At 41.4% G+C, this 9,585-nt stretch overlaps 1 long non-coding RNA gene across 1 annotated transcript; it reads right to left on the bottom strand.

Moving 5' to 3' along the window:
• Positions 1 to 1,492: 1,492 nt before the first annotated feature.
• LOC139540327 (uncharacterized) lies at positions 1,493 to 8,524 on the bottom strand. Its single transcript, XR_011668164.1, has 5 exons — positions 8,025 to 8,524; positions 6,621 to 6,787; positions 6,079 to 6,162; positions 5,604 to 5,820; positions 1,493 to 3,055 (listed from the first exon to the last, which is right to left on the bottom strand). It is a non-coding gene; the product is annotated as an uncharacterized lncRNA (long non-coding RNA).
• Positions 8,525 to 9,585: the final 1,061 nt, after the last annotated feature.

The raw sequence follows: 9,585 nt of genomic DNA on the forward strand, positions 1-9,585 counted from the left end.
TCCCTGTGGACATGTCCACACATTACACACTAAAATACTGTTTAAGACATGACATGCACACACATTTTACACACTACAACCCTGGCCACTAATACGTATACCACGCCAGGGGTGTGTACTTTACAGTTCCTTTATAACTGAATACAGCAAAAAGAAAGGAGGGCAAAATCACAGTAAAAAGTTTGACAACCTGGGCCTGTGTACATTCATAGACACAATATCCTATTCTTCGTATCCTAATCCTGTCCTCACTTTATCAAGTTACAAACCTGGATAATTATACTGTACAGGAAAGCTAAAATGTCACTTTCACTGGGCCATGTCTGTATCAGATATCCGAACGGTGCTTAAAGACAGCCTTTAGCTCATTTGTCCCACCTCATCCTTTTATTCTTTATTGTTCACCGTAACAGAGGGATCGTCAGAGGAGGTTACACAACCATTCAGGAATTTGTTTCTATCAGAGTTGATATCAGGGAGCTAGGCGAGAGAGAGAGAGAGAGACAGAGACAGAGACACAGAGAGAGAGAGAGAGAGAGAGAGAGAGAGAGAGAGAGAGAGAGAGAGAGAGAGAGAGAGAGAGAGAGAGAGAGAGAGAGAGAAGAGAGAAATAGATAAGAGAGAGGGAGAGAGAGGACTCAGGCCATTAGTAGTGATCCCTGAGGAGATCACATAAGCGTTACTGCTGGTCAACAAAGCACTGTTAAACCTCATCCTTCACATCCTCCTCCCAGACTACAACTGACCTGTACAGTATCACATAACAAGCCTCTATTGCTATAACTGACCTGAGACTACCACTTCAATGAACCAAAGTTTGGCCCTAAAGTGTTGATGGATTGTTGATTAATTGATACATCTATTAATGATACATAACTATTGACGAGCCACAACTATTTTCAGAAAACAAGGGTTGTTCGAGTGAAGTGCAGATGACCCGTGGTCCAAGTTCAGTTCCAGATCTAGACTTTATACAGTCTTGTCGACCAGTCTTGTTTACCTCCAGCACTGCACATAGCTTTCAGCACATTCTGTGCTAAGAACCTACTGCATGTGGCCCTCCAGTGGCGAAACGTAGTACTGAAGAAGTGGTACTGTAACTACCTACTACCAACTATAAACTGGGTGGTTCGAGCCCTGAATGTTGATTGGCTGACAGCTGTGGTATATCAGACCATGGGTATGACAAAACAGTTATTTTTACTTCTCTAATTACGTTGGTAAACAGTTTATAATAGCATTAAGGCACCTCAGAGGTTTGTGAAATATGGCCAATATATCACGGCTAAGGGCTGTATCCAGGCACTCTGCGTTGCGTCGTGTGTAAGAATAGCCCTTAGCCGTGGTATATTGGACATATATCATACCTCCTCGGGCCTTATTGCTTAAATATACAATGCTATGAATGAACTATATTTATTACCATCGACAGTGAATTCCAGCATCAGGTATAGATTTTCATACACAGATAAAATCACGAAGACTGAGTGGCTCGCTATTCTATCAGCGCTTTAATGAAAATAAAACTATTTTGTACAATACAAAACAAATAAATACAACTAAATACACGTTTCACAAAGCTCATCATGGGAATTTTTTTTTAATAGTGAATGTACTCTTTTTGCATGGAATGTACAATATTTGGTGACTGACAAATAATGACAAGCTTTAGATGTTAATGGGAAATATAAATGAAGTGTACCTCTTTTAGTATATTCTAAAGGCTTATTTATAGTCAATGTAAGTATGCAACGCAAGAATGCAAAATGGCTGTCCTGAGTACTTAAGTAGACTATAAATTAGGCAAAACTCATCCCCTTCTGGGCAGATCCACAGACAGAACAATGCAAACAAAGAAAACGTGTTTTATGGTAATATATACAGTATAATATATACACAGGGTTGATGGATGTGCAAATATAAACAGAATATAGCGGGAATTAATACAAATATTTTATACACATGGTACTTAGCGGAAGTAGTTATTATTGTATTAGTATAGACACTATTATCATTATGGGATCTTTTTCAATCAATTTAGGTTGCGGCAAGACAGATTTAGTATCAGTCAAAAAATGTATTGAGGCACAGGATTTTTCTATGGGAGTCATAGGTTGAGGACAACAAAAATGATAAATGTCTATGCACAGCTTGATCCGTATTTTTTATTTTTTTAAGTTAGCAACTCATATGTGAAAAGGTGAAACGAGTTGAATGGACAGCGAAAAATGCATATAAATTTTTCATACGTTTTCATCCATCTGTGTGGCCACAGACTCCCTTCTCACTACCCATAGTGGTTGAGAACAGCTGTCTGTTTGACAGTAAGCACAATGACAGTTCATGATGTTTCATAACTTACACGAAGGGCACTAAATCATATGAAAACATTAATTCTAGGTTCTTTCACTGGTTGATATATCTTCTCTGGCAATGGCAAAATATTTGTTTCTAAACCAGTGACATCGTTGTGATCAAAGTGAAAATATCATACAGAGGACAAACAGATGAATGACAGTAGAACCTCAGATGAAGAATGGAGGTCGTTGGGAACACTGAAATAACTTTGACATACACCTTTATAGAAAATATGAATTGCATATTTTACATTAATGTTTATTGTTTTAATGCGTTTTTTGGGGGGGATAACAAAAAAAACATCCAGGTTAATATTGCCTGCTCGCTTGACCGGTCAGTTCGTAAATCTAAGGTTTGTATCTTTGAGGTTCTACTGTAGTCCTAAGGCAGTTATTCACTCACTAATAAAAGTGTGTGGTGGTGCAAAAAAACGATAACAAAAAACAGTTTAGGAAAGCTGAAAGGAACGGTGTAAGCACTAACTTGCTATATAATACACTGTTTGTAACCTTTCTGTATGCAAATTATTATTGGCAATTACGAAGGTGTTCTTGCTGCTCTTATACCTTATAAACCGGTTATTGTATGTAAAACTCTGTGTATGTTTGTGTGTGTGTGACTAGGAAAGGGGTGAGCACAAGACATCAGAAGTCTTCGGCCATGTCTCTCTGGCATACACCATCACACATGGCAAGCTCTGAAAAACACAGAAACCAAATGACACAGTTGGTTAAATGTCTGCAAATAGCCTACAGCAGGCTTCCCCAACTGGCAGCCTGCGGGCCGACTTTGGCCCGTGGGTGGTTTTATTTGGCCCCCCAGTTTTGCAGAGCAAAGGAAAATAAAACAATACGATCACGTGTCTCTCTATTATGCGTGGGAATACTTGGGAACAGATACCTTAAATAAAAATCAATTGGAGTTGATTTCCTGGTGTTTTTCCAGTCTTTTACACTACCGGTCAAAAGTTTTAGAACACCTACTCATTCAAGGGTTTTTCTTTATTTAACTATTTTCTACATTGTAGAATAATAGTGAAGATATCAAAGCCATGAAATAACACATATGGAATCATGTAGTAACCAAGAAAGTGGTAAACAACATATTTTAACAAATTATTTTATATTTGAGATTCTTTAAATAGCCACCCTTAGCCTTGATGACAGTTTTGCACACTCTTGGCATGGAAAGACTGGAAAAACACCAGGAAATAAACTCCAATTAATTTTTATTTAAGATATCTGTTCCCAAGTATACCCACGCATAATAGAGAGACACGTGATTGTATACAAATGTAAGCAAGGTTAGAAATGATTATGTTTTAGGCTAACATTATACAGTGCCTTGCAAAAGTATTCTTCCCCCTTGGAGTTTTTCCCATTTTGTTGCATTACATCCTGTAATTTAAATGGATTTTATTTGGATTTTGTGTAATGGACATGCACATAATAGTCCAAATTGGTGAAGTGAAATGAAAAAAAATACTTTTTTCAAATAATTCTAAAAATAAAAAATGGAAAAGTGGTGCATGCATATGTATTCACCCCTTTTGCTATGAAGTCCCGAAATAAGATCTGGTGCAAACAATTACCTTCAGAAGTCACATAATTAGTTAATTGCACACAGGTGGACTTTATTTAAGTGTCACATGATCTGTCACATGATCTCAGTATATATACACCTGTTCTGAAAGGCCCCACCACTAAGCAAGGGGCACCACCAATTAAGCTGCAACATGAAGACCAAGGAGCTCTCCAAACAGGTCAGGGACAAAGTTGTGGAGAAGTACAGATCAGGGTTGGGTTATGAAATAATATCCAAAACTTTGAACATCCCACGGAGCACCATTAAATCCATTCTTAAAAAATTTAAAGAATATGCACCACAACAAACCTGCAGAGAGGGCCGCCCACCAAAACTCACGGACCAGGCAAGGGGATTAATCAGAGAGGCAACAAAGAGACCGAAGATAACCCTGAAGGAGCTGCAAAGCTCCACAGCGGAGATTGTAGTATCTGTCCATAGGACCACTTTAAGCCTTACACTCCACAGAGCTGGGCTTTACGGAAGAGTGGCCAGAAAAAAGACATTGCTTAAAGAAAAAAATAAGCAAACACGTTTGGTGTTTGCCAAGAGGCATGTGGGAGACTCCCCAAACATATGGAAGAAGGTATTCTGGTCAGATGAGACTAAAATTGAGCTTTTTGGCCATCAAGGAAAACGCTATGTCTGGTACAAACCCAACACCTCTCATCACCCGAGAACACCATCCCCACAGTGAATCATGGTGTTGGCAGCATCATGCTGTGGGGATGTTTTTCATCGGCAGGGACTGGGAAACTGGTCAGAATTGAAGGAATGATGGATGGCGCTAAATACAGGGAAATTCATTAAGGAAACCTGTTTCAGTCTTCCAGAGATTTGAGACTGGAATGGAGGTTCACCTTCCAGCAGGACAATGACCCTAAGCATACTGCTAAAGCAATACTCAAGTGGTTTAAGGGTAAACATTTAAATGGTTTGGAATGGCCTAGTCAAAGCCCAGACCTCAATCCAATTGAGAATCTGTGGTATGACTTAAAGATTGCTGTACACCAGCGACACCCATCCAACTTGAAGGAGCTGGAACAGTTTTGCCTTGAAGAATGGGCAAAAATCCCAGTGACTAGATGTGCCAAGCTTATAGAGACATACCCCAAGAGACTTGCAGCTGTAATTGCTGCAAAAGGTGGCTCTACAAAGTATTGACTTTGGGGGGTGAATAGTTATGCATGCTCAAGTTTCAGTTTTTTTGTCTTATTTCTTGTTTGTGAAAGAAATAAGACAAAAAAACTGAAACTTGAGCATGAAAAAAAAATATTTTGCATCTTCAAAGTGGTAGGCATGTTGTGTAAATCAAATGATACAAACCCCCCAAAATCCATTTTAATTCCAGGTTGTAAGGCAGCAAAATAGGAAAAATGCCAAGGGGGGTGAATACTTTCGCAAGCCACTGTATCTGTTTGGGCTTTTTGCGGTCAATTTGCAGTCTACAAATGATTTGTAATTATGTTCCGGCCCCCCAACCCTCCACTCAAGAGGGTTGGGGGGCCGGAAATTGGCACATGGCTGAATCTAGTTGACGATCCCTGGCCTACAGAAAGAGTATTGACATTTTTTATTTGACTGAAATTTGATGACTTCCGAAGAGGTTCCAGTGAAATGCCTCACATTTCAGAATACAGAACAACCCAGTGTCTTATTACCGTGTGCCACTGCAGATCCATTGGCTGTTCTACAGCCTGCTGCTCTGACTGTTCCTCCCACTGCTCCTGTTGCTGTTCCTGTTGTTGCCGCTTGTCTCCTTGGGCAGTGACGGTGTGCTGGTGTTTCGAGTGGGTGCACTTCTGGGTGCTCTATGGTTCGGAGGGCCTGCCTCTCTTCCAGAGTGTTGGACCGGGCAGACAACGTGTGTGTGGGTGACTGCATTAAATAGAGTTTAGATTGGTCATGTCTTTTCCTGTACATGTATCCTTCACTTTCTGTTAGACGACATTTATTTGTTAAGCTGATACATTGAAACTTTGAGAAAAGAAAACGCATGCATTCAATTTCAAATCATAGCTTGTTTTTTATATTAATCTAAAGCAGCAACTAAAACCTGGAAAATGCTGCTTTCTTAACCAGGACTTTCCTGGTTAATTAAATGATAAATAAAAAAAACTACACCTCTCAACATACCACAGGTGCAGCTGCTGATCTAAAAGTCGTCTGTCGGGGGAGGCACTGCCTCTTCCTGGATGGTGGGCACAGAGGCCAGGAGACCTGATGGACACACACACACACACACACACACACACACACACACACACACACACACACACACACACACACACACACACACACACACACACACACACACACACACACACACACACACACGTTACATCACTGTTACCATGGCAGCCACTGACTGGTAATAGCCTACATAACGGCTGATGGCAGAATGAAAACATAACACGGAGAAAATGGTAATGCAGGACATCCAATGAAAAAAACAACAGCATTTAACCACTAGGTGGCACTCTCTACGTCCATAGAATAAGCCAGGAGAAGTGCTTTGTAAAAACAGGATGCAAAAAGAGTCAAATGACTAGCTAGAGGATTGTGGTGGAGTTGTGGGCCGAATCAAGAGCCACACTGCTTCAGTTCTCAATAGGAACTGTGAGAGAGAACCATGATGTGGAATCAGAAGAGAACGAGTGGGAGAGTTGCTGGAAGACCTTCTTCATCTTTTCTATGTTGAGCCTGCTGCCCTCTGCGTGGTTGATCATGTGCTTAGGGTAGTCCACTCATGATGCAGTTAGCCGCTTCCTGGACAGGCTCTGGGGCTCTCCACGGCTCATAGATGTAGTAGTTGGGCTCGTCCTTTAGAGTAAGGATGTAGCGCCTGTGAGATAGACAATCACAGACATGTTAGGGACATGCATTGTTATTATGGATGTGCATCTCTCCCTCCTTACAAGCACGATTTGATACACATCTAGATACATGGGCTCTGATACGATACAGGAACGATACTTTTAGTTTGAAGCGATTCGGTGCGATTCAATTCGATTAGTGGAACGAATCGATGCGATTCGGTTCGATGTACTAACAATTGTTGCATGAACCTATTCATTTTCTATTCAAAATGTTTATACGGTACTGATGGGGCTCAGGAGCTGAGCTGGATCTATCTGAATTGACTTCTCTGAGCGGCTCTGTGTGTTTGTGTGTGTGTGTACATCTACCACTATCAGATTAGGGGGGGGCAATTTCATTTTTTTTGTGCCCCCACTTGTTATCCAACATCCTCATCACCCACTGGTTAACTTGTCATATAGCAGATTCAAATGCTTTGAGCTAGTAATATGTCAAAATCTATTTTTAGAAATGAGCTATGACATAAATAGGGAATTAATATAACACAGTTTTGGATTTGATCCCCATCTCAAAAGCAAATGGTTGTGACCATTTGGAAGTTTACGGAGGAGAGCTGCTCTCTCCCAAAAATGGTTGCTGTCCTTGTTATGAAATTACACCTTTACCCTGATCATGTAAAAATTACCAAATGCACTGACTGTCTAAAGCAGACAAAACCCCACATTTTTTACAATGAACCTGGCAATCAAAAAGCCCCAATCAGCAGTAAGATGACAGCTCCGTTTTCTACACCGCATTTGGTGACAATGACCCAGAAAATTACGTTGGTTGTCACTCAATGAACAAAGACTATGATTTAGTATTGCGAAAGCCATTTTACAAACATCTAAATGCTGAAGGTGCCACGCAGATGAAGCCTACGAATGTTAGAACAGGGAAAGGGTCTCGTTGGCGCAAGCAGCTGCATCAATTATTCTGCCAAAGCACAAACATTGTGGTAATCACGGACCAATCACCGTCTTTTGTCTGAAGCCCAGGAGGGCAGTAAGTGAGTGTCTGTGTTTGTGTGTAGTGTGGGTGTCCATGTGAGTACCTGATGTAGTGTGCGTGTAGTGTGTACCTGATTTAGTGTGTATGTCTGTGTGTCTACGTATGTGTCTATGTGTGTCTATGTGTCTATGTGTCTACGTGTGTCTACGTGTATGTGTATGTGTGTGTGGTGTGTACCCTGCTTTAGTGTGTGTGTGTGTGTGTGTGTGTACCTGATGTAGTCTCCGCTCGGGTCTTTCCTTCGTCCGAAGCCTACAGGACAGTAGCAGTGGAAGAACTGCTGGAAGAAAGACACTGCAGGAGAGCCACATTCAGTGCCTGAGTTTACACTCCAGTCTGCATCCAGGAGCACCTATTCAAATACCTGACAGGATAAACCAACCAGCACAGAATACAGAATATAGTCTAGATTATAGTGAAGCTGCACCACTACTGTCTCTCTTAAAGCGTCTATCATAGTCCAAAACGTGTATGTGTATGCACAGCAGTGTTCGAGTATATTGGACTGTTGGCTTTCGTACTTTTTCAAATTCTCAGAGCAGCTCAAGCTATTTCTCCAACGTCACCACATTAAAATGAATAGAGGATGTGTAGCGGAGCCGCGTTGGTTGGGAATCGTGGGGAGGTGAGCGTTTGTGATTTGCATCCCCCTCAGATGGTGGTCTCAAAGCAGTTTAGCTATGTATCATTGCGTCTTATCGTCTGTGGACTATGATTTACGCTCAATGTCTTTATGCCATGCTTTGTATATTAAGTAAATCCCCATGTCCCCCAATGCTTTTATGTGTGTGTAAATGTCTTGAATTTGTGAGAACCATATTGGACTGTTATGTGGAAGTAATAGGCTCAGGTAAAGGAAACACTGTGTTGACATTCTGTATTCGGTAAAAGCTCTTCAAACTTATGGACAAGGGGAAAACACCCCAATAGGGAAAAGCCCCAATAGGGAAAAGCCCCAATAGGGAAAAGCCCCAATAGGGAAAAGCCCCAATGTTACATGCTCTAAGACACTGACAACATGCTTTGTGGCTTAGCCCAGATATATTTGCACTGGGCTTATGACAAGCTTTACAGGTTACTTTTATATGTCCTCCTAACAAATGTAAGGTTTGAAATTATTACGTTTTAGTCAAACCATATCTGTTTGGGCTTCTTGCATTCAGTTTGCAGTCTACAAATGATTTGTAATTATGTTGACATTTTACATATTTAGTAGACGCTCTTATTCAGGCTTGAATCAGTGCCTGTTTTGCCCCTCCCCCCCCGACCATCCACTCAAGGAAAAATTGGTTGTGTGAGAAAAATCACATACTTACCTGATTTGTTTAATATTAATAGTTAACAATTAATATGCTTAAACAATTGTATAGACATTTCTTTAGTGCTAATGCTGTGCTTCTGAGAAAGGATGGTTTATTTCTTCCACATTCACTCCCCGCAGCTGGTCTGGGCGTGTAGTCAGGGACATGGGGTAGAGGTCAGCTGGTCTGGGCGTGTAGTCAGGGACATGGGGTAGAGGTCAGCTGGTCTGGGCGTGTAGTCAGGGACATGGGGTAGAGGTCAGCTGGTCTGGGCGTGTAGTCAGGGACATGGGGTAGAGGTCAGCTGGTCTGGGCGTGTAGTCAGGGACATGGGGTAGAGGTCAGCTGGTCTGGGCGTGTAGTCAGGGACATGGGATAGAGGTCAGCTGGTCTGGGCGTGTAGTCAGGGACATGGGACAGAGGTCAGCTGGTCTGGGCGTGTAGTCAGGGACATGGGATAGAGATAGGCTGG

The sequence above is a fragment of the Salvelinus alpinus genome, chromosome 15 (genome assembly GCF_045679555.1).
Source record: "Salvelinus alpinus chromosome 15, SLU_Salpinus.1, whole genome shotgun sequence".
Taxonomy (NCBI): domain Eukaryota; kingdom Metazoa; phylum Chordata; class Actinopteri; order Salmoniformes; family Salmonidae; genus Salvelinus; species Salvelinus alpinus.